The sequence below is a fragment of the Gavialis gangeticus genome, unplaced genomic scaffold, assembly GCF_001723915.1.
Source record: "Gavialis gangeticus isolate Ggan-Ray unplaced genomic scaffold, GavGan_comp1, whole genome shotgun sequence".
In the NCBI taxonomy this organism is placed as follows: Eukaryota; Metazoa; Chordata; order Crocodylia; family Gavialidae; genus Gavialis; species Gavialis gangeticus.
Genome location: NW_017729011.1, coordinates 23,970,028 through 23,978,630, shown reverse-complemented (window position 1 = coordinate 23,978,630; position 8,603 = coordinate 23,970,028). Strand labels below are relative to the sequence as shown.

The following is an 8,603-nucleotide window of genomic DNA, read 5'->3' as shown; positions in this document are numbered from 1 at the left end:
TAAGGCAACACTTCAATGTTTGTGTGTGGAAAGAAGGTAAGTTCCCCCCCTCCCCCAACTCCCCAGTAATTCAAACCCTTTCCCTGTGTTGGAGCATGATTCCCTTGTTACACTGCTACCATTTGGGTCCATCCCTGATTGCTAAGGTCCTGACCAAATGCAGTCTACTTCAGCATCCAGAGAAAACAGACAAAAAACAATGTCCCATGCTCTGTCACCCTTTGCTTTGGGTTATTCTCTAATAGGATGGTTTTTATTTTAAGGTGACAATACATGCAAATGTAGTATTAATATGGTCATTCAAAAGGTGAACCACGGGCTGTGTCAGGTACATTCAGTCCCTGCCCTTGGCTCTTGCTGTCCCTGTATTATTCAAGATTCCCCTTCCAGGAAGTGATGCTGAAAAGCTGCAGCCCCCATATCCTTACCTTTTCATGGAAGTGTTTTTTCTGATCCTGTTGTTCAGTCTTTTCATTTCGAAAGGCTTGAGTGGAGTTTGGTGTCTTCTGAATTTGACTAGCAAGCTGGAAGAGAGGATTAAAGTGCAGCATGAGATGACTACATTTGAGAGTCTGCTCTCAATAAATTTGCTTCCCTGGGAGCCCAGGGCTTAGTATATATGACAAATTGCATAAAACACAGTGGCAAAAAGGCCAAGTGTGTTATATTGGGTTGAATATGCACAAAAAGCCCACTAATCTCTTGCTAATGAGGAAGGGTGCTGTTCAGTTCCTTTTAAGTACCAGATATTTAATTAAAACTGCAAAGCAGATTCTTCAAAAGGCTTAGCAAGTTAAGATCTACAGCCATGGTCAGCTGAGAAACTATGATTAATGCTTCAAGTTCATAACACTGTTCAAGGGATGAACTTCCTATCATTAACCAGTCAATGCCAGAGCCCGTCCAATACCATCTTCTCAAGTCACAGTCTGCCAGGATGTGCCCATAAATACTGCCTTTGGCGTAACACAGCAGAGAAAGTTCAGGTTTAATACTAAATAAAGCTGTTTATCTAATGCCTTGCCAGTGTAATAACTGCATGAACTGGGCAAAAACCTCCAGCATGGCATACACCAGTGATTCTCAGCCAAGGTCCCCTTGAGATCCTTTTAAGGGTGATGCAGGTGTGCACACATAATTCACAAGAAAGACCCAGAGATTTCAGGTAGGAATCCATAATGTCAAAAACATTCTGCCCTGCTGTTGTTTTTCTGAGTTCTTTGCAATAGAAAAACTGCTCTATTACTTTTCTGCAGTCAAAAAATGAACAAAAACTAAGAGCTGGCATTTTCCGAAGGGTGCCTTGACTCTAAAAAAGCTCGAGAAACACCGACTTCCTAAAGGAAATCAAGGCTGTTACAATGTGGGAGGAAGGGCTGCGCAATGCATTCACCCTAAGAGCATGCATTTAAAGTGCTTTGCGACTCTCCTCCCTCCTTCCCTCAAAGCTGGCATCTAAAGTGCCCTGAATAATGACTGCTATCACCGTGTTACATAATTTGACCCCATAATTACATCTGATGAGAACTACAGGTCCCACACATTCAACTAGTCACCAACTGGGCACTGAGCTGTAATCTGTGCCTTTGTAGTGAGACTAGCTTCCAGCAGCAGCTAAGCCCATTTCTTGGCACTCAGGATGCCGTTATGAGATGCAGTCAGCTTGACGCAGCTGCCACCTGGCTCCCAGCTTCAACACTAGAGGCAGTGAAGGAAGCCAGCACAGGCGCTTCCACGCGCTCCCTCATCCACTTCACTCAGGTAAGTGTCTGCACCTACTGGAAACAGGTTTGACCCTCATGTCATGAGGCTGGAATTTGTAGGAGCAGAAAAGGGCAGATAAAGCAGCCTGCAACTGCAGAGCTGGTGAAGATGTACTCACCAGGCACATCTACACATGCACTTTCATACGCATTAGTTTATTTTAATGCCCATTAAAGTGTCACTAAAAAAAGTGCTATTTAGTCAACGCACAGTAAAATAAGTAATGCGCACTAAGCACCACTAAAAACCGTGGATGCCTGTATGTAAGCACAGAGGCTGCTCCAACATGCTGTAATTACAGCGCGTCGGAGTAGAATCAATTGAGTCTGGTGGACCATGGCAATTGCCATGCTCCAGCAGCCTCCCGCATTTTGTGTATCAGTGTCCCCGTGCGTCAAAATGGTGGCTGGGGTACTTTATTTAAAGCGTATTCATTGAGCTTTAGATAAAGTGTCCCTGCTGCCATTTTGAAGTGTGGGGACACTGATACACGAGACACTCGGGGCACTTTAATTAGAGCGACTCTTGGAGCTGCTCTAATTAAAGCACCCCCCACTCCCGGAGCACGTGTACAAACGCTGTGTTCTTTAGTTAATGTGCATTAAGAGGAGCTAAGATGCATTTTCTGAGTACTTCACAGGGAGTTACTAGATTTAATGGGCATTAACTAAAGCACGTTAATGCATGTGTAGATGCACCCTCGTCACTCTGAACTGAAGCATCCCAGAGAGGGCTGTGAACTGTCTGCACATCAGACTTGTCATCCTTCACCTCAAGGCTGGCAGTACTAAGCAGAAGTCCTACCCGAGGCTCCTTCAGCAGGACAGGAGCCCTGCTCTCAAAGTCCTTGATGTGACCTGGGCAGCAGCTGAATGAACCTGCCTGTTTCTGGGGAAATCAATGGGCAGATCAGGTCTCACCAGCAGGGATGTGTAGAGGAGATGCCTTTTGTGGGGAGGATCTCCAGCTTTTCTGCCACAGAGGTGCCAGCAGGGACAAGGAGAGACAACGCTTGGTCTCTGCCCAGTGTGTGAAAGGAGCTGGGCTGCTCCAGATGCTGGTGGACACCATGTAGTCCCTCTGCCTCCACAGGCCTCTCAAGAGGGGCCAGCTGAAATAACTGTTCTGGTGGTTCATTGAAACACCTAATAGGAAGCAGAAGGGTTAATGAGCCAGAGGCACTCAAAGGACAATAGGATGGATGCATGCACACTCCTCCACTGTTTCTAAGGAGATGCCTAGTGAGAACCAATTACACCCTATTTACTATGAGCGGCTGGCCTGTTTCCTCTAAGAGGCCAAGCTCTCTCGGCCTTGTTCACCATCCAGGTGCCTTCTCACAGGTTGCTTAGACAGCTGAAAGAGCAGCCATGTCTGGACCCAGGAGCCTACAGAAAAGCAATCAAAGCCATCTCTCTGGTTCCCTCTTCTCCCCCCAGGCACTTGCATGGTCTGGCTAATGCAGCAGCACCCAGTCAGACCGTTCGATCAAAAGACAGATGATGAGACCTGGAAGAAAAAGGCACTTCTATTGCACACAGCTGCCCCTATTGTTGGCGTGCCATGCACTTGGTTGGAGCTGCGATTAAAATCCCCAGCGCATGCAGGCTGAGGCACTTCCTCCCACAGGCAGGGAGCCCACTGCGAGAGCACTGTCACTGTGGAGAAGGTACATTTGAGTACAGAGAAAGAAGAAATCAATTTATTGACTGAGATGTGCACAACTAACAAGCCAGCCTGGCTCTCCCGCAGGTGAGGAACTGCCACATCTACGGAGCAGGCTGAAACTATTCAGAGAGCTGACCTGCAGCCCCTGTGCTTCATAGCGCAGGGAAGAAGATGCACACAGCAAACCAGATGCATTCTGCTTCCAGTCTTCCCTGAAGGTTTGCAGCCTGATTCACCACAGGCAAACTCCTCTTTCTCTGGTTCACAGAGCACATACCAAAGGAGCCGCTGTATCACTTCCTGACTGACGCACTTTCCCTGAAGGGACCCAGGGTGGGCACAGACCCTGGCTTATTCAGCAGCCCACACACTGCCTACTCAATGCAAACGCCACCCCATTCCTCCCTCTGGTCTGTAGGAGAAGAAATCAGGGTGGGGAATCGGGCAAGGAGAAATTAATTCTCAGCATTGTTTGAAAAGTGAAGCTGTTTGTGCTCGCCAGCTTGGCAAGCCGGTAACTTTCCAAAGGCTGCCAGCCCACGCGCTAGAATCTCAGCTTTCTATTAAAAAATGTATGGGCTCTAGCCCCATGCTGAAAGCTGCACATGAACTCGACATGTGTAAGAGAGCCTGAAAACAGCCCAGAGCAGGAGGCCTTAATGCAAGCCTCACAATGTCATAATGAGCAGGTACGCAAGAGTCGGTCCTTAGCTACTCCATTGCTGATCACAACAGGCAAGCCAGGGGTGCAGCTGGTAAGAGAAGGATGGACTTAAAGATCTGCAGGCGCTACTTGAGCACCATACTGGCACAAGCAAGTACAACTACTTCCTAATTCAAACCTCTCCATGAGCATGCCCAGCTGATGGGTGGCCTCCCAGGAACTGCATCTCCAGTACAGATCTCCCTGCTGCCACCAGTGATCACCCAGAATGGGTTTGGCAGGGGAGGGAGAGAACAAGCCGGTAGTAGGGAGTATTGAAGGGAGCAAATCCCTTTTATCCAAGGACTAGTAAATGCAAGGGCTAAGTTTCACTAAAAAGAGCAGTGACGAAATAATGCTTAACCTGTAGCATAATGGTTAGAGCCCAATGCTGTAAAGACAGAGTCGAACCCAGCATCAAGCCCCCTCTGGGTGAAAGGACCCTACAAGTCAGCTGCCCTGTTTCCTAAGCAAATGCCCTAACCCATAGGAGGCTATTCTATGTCTTGGAGTTAAGACATAGGATAGCCCCCATCTTGAGTTATGCTCAGTCCTCACATCCACACTTGTACAACCTCAGTGCAGGGTTAGCAGATTTGTAACCTGTGCTGAAAAGGCCACTTATGCACTGGGAACTTGCTGTTTAGGTACCCTTTGGGCAGCCCTTCTGCAAGCCCTTCACCCCCCTGGTCCAGTGGCTCAGTGGCTTGCTATAAAGCACTGACTCTGGTCCTCTGCTGAGGCCTTGAGCCAGCTGGGGAGCACCCATCCTCTCCCCACGGGCTGAGCAGTAAATCCCCCCTTCTCCGTGTTACTGAGCTCTTTGGAGTGCTCCTTGTGCTCCCAAGCCTTCCAGGGCCCTGAATTAGCCTTCAGTTCACATTACACTGTACATGCCAGCACCTCCGTTTATTTATAAAGCTGAGTTTCCCTTCCAATAACACAGGAAAGACCCTTCATGCTTTAGACATGGGAGAGAGGAGACAAATGCACTAGGCAGAGCTCGGGGAAGAGCCAGTACTGGCACAAGTGCTTTGGAAAAATCAGGAAAGGTCACATGAAGAATCCTTCCCAAAGCAGCCAGGGCCTCTTGCCTCCACTCCCAGTGTGGGAGGAGGATGTGATTTCCTGCTCAGGGAAGGAGAAGAGTCCCCCACCCTACACATGTGATAATTTGGATATTTTTCTGGTGTATGTGTGCGTGTGTGTACTGGGGAGGAGGTGGGGGGCATAAGGCTATGCAGGAACTGCCAGACTGGGTTATACCCAAGGTCCATCCAGCCCAGTACTTTGACAGTATCAAGTAGCAAAAACTTTAGAGGAGAGTATAAGAAACACATTTTTGCTGAGTGATCCCTCCCCATTTCAACCACATCCCTGACTGCTGTGTTTAATTAACAGTCCCTGATGGAGCTGTCCTCCAGAAACATGTCTATTTTCATGTCAGGTGCAAGGCAAACACCTGAGAAAGAGCTATATGAGCAGGACTAGTCCAGGGCATCTCTATCAGCATGACGAGCCTGGTCCAGATCTAGGCAGTGTCAGTGGAAGGGAGGGACGCACTGGACAAAGCAGAGCCGCATGACTTCCCCTGTTCGCCATCTCTATGCCAAGGGCTGAGGAGACCCCCCTCGCTAAGGTGGGCGAAGGCTGGCTCAGCTTGGGCTGTGAATCATTATACTTGATGGGCGAGGAAAGAGGCTGAGTCCCTGTGACTGGGGGAGGTATGAAAGGATCTTTTTCCAGAGCATTTATAAATGCTCCAAAGTCTCCCCCCTGCCTAGCCCAGAGGAAAGGCCTCAAAACCCAGAAAAAGAATTCAATTTACAGGCAACTCTGATCCAAACTGCCTTTGAGGGTTTGGTTTCCATGCTGTACCTCAGCCCCTGCAGAGACCCCCTGAAGTCCAGCCTTTCAGCCCCAGCTACAAACACGCAATCTCATTCAAGTCTGCATCATTTTAACTTGACAAAGCTTGACTTTTGAATACAGAGGGGTGTGCTATACCTGCTAGAGGAAGGAGATTGTTCCTACAGAAGATCACAGCATCTGGGGATGGAAGATTCGCAGATCATCCAGCCCTTTTCCTGCTGCCCATGATTAAAATCGGGCAGCTCAAAGCTCTCCCTAGCTGACCTCTACAGTGAGGGGCACATCACAGCTTCCTTGCCGTTATTCCACCTTTCGTACAAACACTTTTGTTCTATGCCTAGCTGCAAAAGCCCAGAGCAACTCAGCAAAAAATGCACAGCCCACACACGCAACACACAATTCACAGCCTTAAGGCATCTGTGCAGCGAAGGGAGCAGTAATCTTGGACTGCAAGTCAAAGCAGCTACTTCCAGAGGTGTCATACATATTTCATCTTGCACCTTGTCTGCCATGTGCAAACCTGAGAGGCTTACGTAAGGTCGCCGAAGACAATGAACTGACTGGGCAAAGGCAAAGCCCCACACTCAAAACACAGTGGGCTAGAAGCTGGCATGGCTAGGCTAGGAAAGTCTGGCAGCTTGTTCAGGAGACACGTGGGGAGTGAAAGGATGGAGGCTTGCGCAGTGGAAACTCAACACCTGGGCCCCCTATTACTGATCTGAGCAATATTTGCAGCTTCTAGATGCGCTCAGGACATGGACCAAGCTGCCAAGCCAACCAGCGGCTGCTGAAGGATGGTTTAGGAACAGTGATGCCAGGGCTCCCCAACCTCACCACACCATGGCTGTGCCCCTCGCAGGCACAAGAGCTGGTAGGACTGGCCAGATGGTAGTAGCTTTGCCCTTTCCAAGGGGCTCCTGAAGGCCAGAAGTCACTCTAGTTTTACCTTCCAAAGGTCATCTATGCAGCAGCTCTGAGATGATCCTTCAGCCCAGATGGCAGGCAGAAGTGCCTGTCTGTCAGCTGACCTTCGCAGCAGGGGATTTCAGTGCCCAGCTTCCTCACCCTCATGCTATTCGCTCGCTGCGAACTCTGCACAGCCGTGGCTTCTGCTTCATAACCAGCGGGCTGCCAATCTCAGCACTGTTACTGAACTGTCATGGCTCAGCCGGTCACTGGGACCCAGGGGGTCTCCCTCACTGGGCAGCACTGCGCAGCCCCATCACCCCAACCTCCTGCCACGGGGCTCCAGAAAGACCAATGCAGGTGGGTGGAGAGGAGAGGAATTTAGCAAAGCTGTACCTATGCTATATGTCTTGCTCTGATTCCTGCTGTTTCAGTCCCTGGTGAAGCTCCACCGTGCATGAACGGCGGGGAAAAGCCTGGTGTAGCAGGTGCAGCAGGGCAGGGCTGAGATGCGCTGCCAGAACAGGGCAGGGGCTGCTCTTGGGCAGGAGCGAAGTGTCCTGGCAGTGCGCTGGCAGGCTCCGCTCAGGCCATGTCATGGCTCTTGGGGTAAAGAGGTTTCACACACATGAAATGGCCTTGCTGTCTTTGGCTCCACATGTCTGGAGGGGGAGCTGAAAGCCCCTCTCCCTCCTCCGCATTCCCAAGGACTTGCTACCAGGGGCTCCTCCCTCAAGGCTGTAGCTGCAGAGATGCTTCATCCTGAATCAAGCACGGGACTGTAGGGCTGCTCTGCCCATCCTCCCGCACCTCCTTTTAAAGCTTCCCACGTGGGCTTAATGTATTTACTTCATGCATGAAAACCAGTTAACAGCTGCCAGTCACCTTCCCCTCATCCAGAGATCCTCCCTCCGCTAAAGCAGCTGAAGCTCAGTACATGCACTTGGGAATAGCACTGCGATTTAAACAGCAATTCACTCCGAGAGCTGACAAATGCCGGGGTTGCATTCTTCAATTAAAGAGAAGCCCAGACACTTCTCTGTGATGAGCCAATGGAAAACACATCATTCTGACAGGCCTGGAGCTCAGACTGGCAGCAGATCTGCACGAGGGGCTGGAGGACCTTGCTTACTAGGAATTTCATCCCACAATACCCTGCACTCGGTGCAACTCAAAAGGGCTTGGCAGCTGTACAAATCAAACACTATGACACCTTCCCTCAGATGGTCCTGGCTGCCTAGGAGATGTAATCATCATTCTCATTTTGCAATTGTGAATGGCCAAGCAAAGGGTCAAGTAACTTGCCCAAGGCCAGGGAGGGAGTCAGTGGCAGAGACTAGAAACAGCACCAATTCTTTCACTTTCTATTGCTGTGGTTTCTCCACTAACCATTGCCACCATTTCGGTGTATATGATTTCCCTAACACTGCACTCTCCATCCAAGCAGTTCTCGCCCATTCCTTTCTGCTTTGCTTCCTTTCCCTTAGGAAGCAGGTGCACGTCCCACTAGCTAGTCGATATGCAAACTGGGCTGAGGTGCAGAGCAGCTGTGTGACTAGAGAACCATCATCATCCTACAGCCTGACTATGGACGGGGACCCCACGCTGTAGCTTGGCCCACTAGAGTTGGTCAGAAAACAGATCTTTTCCCCAGTAAGTTTTTTAAATTAACCCAGCTCTGAATGTTTTC

At 49.6% G+C, this 8,603-nt stretch overlaps 1 long non-coding RNA gene across 1 annotated transcript; it reads right to left on the bottom strand.

Annotated features, from left to right (window-relative positions):
• Positions 1-209: 209 nt before the first annotated feature.
• On the bottom strand, positions 210-8,201 carry LOC109293071. The gene is made up of 2 exons (XR_002096235.1): positions 2,685-8,201; positions 210-524 (listed from the first exon to the last, which is right to left on the bottom strand). It is a non-coding gene; the product is annotated as an uncharacterized LOC109293071 (long non-coding RNA).
• Between the last annotated feature and the right edge of the window lie 402 nt (positions 8,202-8,603).